The following is a 6,000-nucleotide window of genomic DNA, read 5'->3' as shown; positions in this document are numbered from 1 at the left end:
CAGATTCACTTTCAGAATCTCCTTCAGACCATGTGATAGCTAGCCCCTTCTTTTGCATCTTAAGGTAGGTAGGGCATTCAGCTCTGACGTGTCCATACCCTTCACAACCATGACACTGGATTCCCTTACCTTGGTTGAACTTTTCTTCAGAAGTTGATCTTTTCTTAATGTCAGACGAGATGTTCTTGACATTAGGTCTACCTCTTTGATCAATCTTCTTCACGAACTTGTTGAACTGTCTCCCAAGCATGGCTAAGGCTTCTGATATGCTTTCATCACCTCCAGTATATCCTGCTTCTGACTCCTCTTCAGCATTAGATACAAAAGCTACGCTTTTGTTTTTCTTTTCTGCATTCTCACACAAGCCCATTTCAAAGGTTTGGAGAGAACCAATGAGCTCATCCACCTTCATATTGCAGATGTCCTGAGCCTCCTCTATGGCTGTGACTTCATTGTAAATCTCTTAGGCAAGGACCTGAGGATCTTTCTTACAAGTTTCTCTTCAGCCATTTTCTCACCTAATCCACCAGAGGTGTTTGCAATTTCAAGAATATTCATGTGAAAGTCATGAATAGTCTCATCCTCTTTCATCCTCAGATTTTCAAACTTGGTGGTCAGCATCTGAAGTTTGGACATCTTCACCTTGGAAGTACCTTCATGAGTTATCTTGAGGGTATCCCAAACTTCCTTAGCTAGCTCACAGTGGTATACCAGTCTGAAGATGTTCTTACTGATTCCATTGAACAATGCATTCAAGGCCTTAGAATTTCCAAGGGCTAATGCCTCTTGTTCCTTGTCCCATTCTTCTTCAGGAATTTGCACACTGACTCCATCTTCACCTGTCTTCGTTGGATGTTCCCATCCTTTGTTGACAGCTCTCCAGACTTTTCTATCTAGAGACCTTAAGAAGGCTATCATACGAGGCTTCCAGTCATCATAGTTAGAGCCATCCAACATGGGTGGTCTATTTGAGTGTCCTATATCCTTGTCCATGGTACTAGAAAGTAACTTCCCTAGATCTCACCCAGAAATTAACAGGCAGGGTGCCTGCTCTGATACCAATTGAAATTCTAGTTATCAGACTTTCGATGTCACACGGGTTGTTATGACATCCAATTCTGCATAGACAAGAATTATGCAGAACTTAAAAGTAAGTGCAGTAAATAACACAAGTAATTGTTTACCCAGTTCAGTCCAACATGACCTACGTCTGGCGGCTACCAAGCCAGGGAGGAAATCCACTATCAGTAGTATTAATTCAAAGCTAAACTCACCCGTTTACAACTCTTCACTTAATCCCTACCCAATGCAATTTCAATCTTACACTAAGATTTGAGTTCCTACTCACTCCCCCTCAATCACCTCAGTGATTACTACCTTTAATCAATATTAAAGACAATTTTGAAGTCACACTTCAAACAACTCTTGATTGTGCTTAACAGCTTTAATCAAGATACACAGCACTCACGCTTAAAAGCTTAGAGTGACACAACACTTACAACTCAATGAACACCCTACACCAAAGCAATCATCTACGAGATAACAGCTTGATTTACAAGATATGTCTAATACAAGACTCACAAAAATACAGCAGTGAAGTATGATGGACACACTAAACCTTCACGCCTCAAAATCCCCAGTTCTGAATGAAGGAACGACTTCCTTTTATATTGCAGTACTTGGGCCTTTGCACTTGTATTTTCCTAAATTTAAGGTCACCCGAGTTTCCCTAAATTCCACATCTAGGTTACTAACAAATAGGCTATTTGTTAGGTTCATTAAATGTAGCTTGGTTGTTGATTTCCTGGATTTTCTCTCAGCTGTTGAATCCCTGAAGAATAGCCTGAGAAAAAGCTGAAACAGAAAACTAAACAACCTACAATATAGCATATGCTGTCAGGAATGAATGTCACAACATTCAGCTTGACATCAAGGACCATATGCTAAGTCTGTTTTTCCTGAAAGCAGACTGTACAATTTTGCTGAACTGTACAGGACCAAACTGTCCATTCTACAGTAGCAGCTTACATCAATACATGTCAAAGTATCCAATTTGACATTTACACATTTAGCCTTAAGTCAGTTCTGTTATCCTTTTGAAGGGCAGACTGAGAAACATACTGAAGTGTAGCAGAACACCACTCTGTCTATTATTCAGTATATGCTGTCCAGGATGAATGTCATAACATCCAGTTTGACATTCATATAGTAGGCCTTATGCCAGGTTTGGTATTTCCTTGATAACCAGACTGCAAATGAATACTGAGCTCTAACAGAACACCAACTGTTCTATTCCTCAGTATCTGCTGACAGGGATGAATGTCACCACATCCAATTTGACATTCAATAAATCCTGTATTAGCTAATCCTGCAGTAAGTTACTCAGGTATGTCATGACATTAGTCAAGACATCAGAGTACAGTTAGATACTCTAACCTCCAATGCAGTTACACAAACGCCTTCACAACATGTCGTGACATTAGTCAAGACATTAGAATCCAGCTAGTGTTTTACCATACAATGCAGCCAATTAAACACCTACAAATGGCATTAAAGTAAATGGCTTGAAAATTAAAGTTAGTAGTTAATAGGTTAGAAGTTAGTATTGTTTCGGTTTTGCTTTTTAATTTGAAGTCATTCTTTGGAGAACACTCAACCCACTTATCACAAGCATGAACCCTTGAACCAAGACATCTTCCAAAGGAAGGAAAAAAAGGCAAGTTTCCACACAATACCATGAAAGAGGGGAGACTTACAATCTCACTAACTAGAATGCTTATGCCTTTTGTGTCACAAATTTAGCGCTATGTTAAGCAATCGTAATTGGACTTATGTAGAAGTCACAACTATTTGAGGTCGGGCAATAGGATTTTGGTGTTAATGCATGTTAGAGACATAGTATTATGAACTATGCTCATGAAACATACCACACACAAAAAAGAATATGCAAAAGCTGTGGCCTAATCTCATCCATACTCATGTCAATTTTTCAATCAACTAGCCTTAGGATTTTGAGATATCATAGGCCAAATGGAATGAATGAATGAAGAAATGGAATAAGATGAAGTTGGAGGGGAATAAATCAAATCACAAATTGGTTAAAGGAGGACTTTTACCAAATTAATATCATCCATTCATTTTGGGAGATGGAATGTACATTCCATCAATCCCCTAAATCCAATGATATTAATTTGACAAAGTCAAATCAACCTTGACCAAGGCCCAACAACAATAATCAAATTCATACAAGTCAACACAATTGGTCAACTAAATTATTTGGCATTTAATCAAATTAAAAATACTAAAATAAGGCATTTAAATTAAATATGGTTTGTCCAATTCCTAAAATCTCATCAAAACACCAAAGAAATAGCCATGGACATTTAAAAGTATTTTTAAATAATTAAAAATAAATGCAAAATCAATTAAATCATGAAAAATATTAGCAACGATCCAAAAAATAATTTTAATTCAGAATATGAAAGAGAAAAATATTTGAAATTTTTTGGTGAAAGTCCCATATTTTTTAGAATAATATTAAATTTACTATGAATTATTGAAAATAATGCAATTAAAATGAAAATTAAAATATCAGAAAAATGTGGACCACTTGATCTCCCTTAATAATTGAGGTGGCAGATCAAGTGAATCAAAACACACATTCCACCGTGCACTTGAGCCAGCGCTGTAAGACCCTAATTTTGACCCTAAGATCCCTCATGGCATCATATCATTACTCATTGCATTGCCTAAAGGATCATAGCATCTTGGTTCCTTACTCTTGGGTTGGGACTTGTGTGAGTAGTTTGAGACCACCAAGCATGCTTGAATTGTATATTATTGCTTTTCTTATGTTGTTTACTAACCAAAAGCACAAAAATATATCACTAACTTGTTTTGTTTTGAAGCTCAAGCAGTCATGTGATCCAAGGCTCCTAGGAGGCTCTTATGCTCAAAGAAGTGGCCAGGTGAAGATGAAAGCAAGCATGACAATGGTTCACAAAGCTATCAATCATCATATATGGATCCCAAGTATCTCAATTTTCCAATTTGATCAAGATAAACCAAAGGGCTTGAGGATTGATTCCCAAGGAAACCCTAATTCAACTGTGCATTGACTGTGCCTTGCTCATGAAGCAACCTCAACCTATGATAAAATTAAATCAAGGGAAGTTATTTCATTAATAATTTTATGCATATATGATCCTATGTGAGTATCCTCAATCATTCATTCATCAAGATTTGAAGTTTGGACTTGAGAAGTTGATTAGTCAAGTCATATAACTATTTTGAGATCCACTGAGACCTAACTTTTGATGTGTTTGTCAAATGAAGATGACCCCAAGAGAAACAATGTTCTTAATAACCATATAAAAAACTTTCATGTTCATAAAAAATCCACTTGAAACTTGTAAGGTCATCATTCATTTCAAAACATTATAGGTCATTTTGACTGAAACCCTAATTTTGGGTCAACTTCCCAAGGACCTAACTTCCGTAATTTTCATGATTTTTAGGTGAGACCAATTGAATTGGAAATCTTGGTATGTCTACTTCAAATGTTATGTTGGACAAAATTTCATAATCCTAAAAGAAACACATGTGATAATACAAAACATTATAGGTCACTTTGGACCAAAGCCATTGAATCTTGAAAAAGTCCAACTTCAAGTGCCCATAACGTTCTCATCAAAAATCCAAATGATGCAAAATTTAAGTCCAAATTGATCATCTTGAAAAGATATACAAGTTTGATGATGGAGGTTTTTCCATTTTAGGCTTACATCATTGAAACAAAGGGGCTTGAAGTTGGTCATTTGTGGCAAATTTTTCAAAGGCATGTTTTATACCTCAAACTTCATGACCAGTTTTCAGAATTTTCCAAACTCCAAATTGATTTTTGTCCAACATAGCTTTTGTTCCTTATATCAAGACCTTTCCAACCATTACTCACATGCCTATGTTTGGATTTTTTATGTGTGACTTTCGAAGAAGGGAACATTTAGGCCCAAATATGAAATTCACCTTGAACCTTCATGCACAAGCAATTGCAATTCAAATTGCACGTCCAAACCTTCTTCAAGTCAGCTCAGTATTCATTTCCAATTGGTTTTGGGCCTCACATGCGCCTGTACAGGCCCATGCATGGAGGATCCAATGATCATGCACACGAGTTTTTGCCTTGCTTTGCTTACATCTTCATCTATAAATACATGCCTTGCCTCATTCAAACTTGATACTGGAATCAACCTGAAGCTCTGCAGAATTAGAAACCCAACCATACCAAGGGAATTCTCATTTTTAATTTTTCATTTCAAGTTTGAATTTCAACAAAGTTGCACTTCAAAGGTTCATTGCTCAACTGTTTTGATCCATATCTCACCATATATTGTGATTTGCTTGTGTTTATTTGGTTTTCTGAAGTCCTCGTGTGAGAGGCAAGCCAATGGTGGCTTTGATTTTGTGAATTGATGCATTTCAGATTGAACACCTGGATTTTCCATCTCAGATTTCTCCTTCCATAGGAATCTTGAGAGAAATCTAAGGTTACAAGGGTGATGTACATCACCCTAGCTTTAATTTGGTATAAGGCACGTCTAATTTGGTTGAGGTTGCAAAACCTGCAACTGGTGGCCGGTTTCTGTTGGCTCACCGGAGAAGACGGTGCTTTCCACCACCGTCCCCACGTGGAGGCCCTGTATCCATTAGATCTCACATACACGATCTAATCCTGGCCTTTGTTCTTTATGACTTTTTTTAATTCATTCTATTTCGCGCTTGACTCATTTATATGATACGCGCGCGCCTATGATCCGTTGATGTTGTCCACGTCAATTAATCAAATGGATCATGCGTTCCCTGATTTTCCATATTTTCCTCATTTCTGTTTTATTTTCTTTTATTACATTTATTTTCAAAAATTCATAACTCTTTTATTTGGAATCACAAAAATATGAGACCAATTGCAACAAAATTCTATTAAAATCTAGTTTCATAATC

The sequence above is a fragment of the Lathyrus oleraceus genome, chromosome 7 (genome assembly GCF_024323335.1).
Source record: "Lathyrus oleraceus cultivar Zhongwan6 chromosome 7, CAAS_Psat_ZW6_1.0, whole genome shotgun sequence".
Classification (NCBI taxonomy): domain Eukaryota; kingdom Viridiplantae; phylum Streptophyta; class Magnoliopsida; order Fabales; family Fabaceae; genus Lathyrus; species Lathyrus oleraceus.
This window is presented reverse-complemented; position numbering follows the sequence as displayed.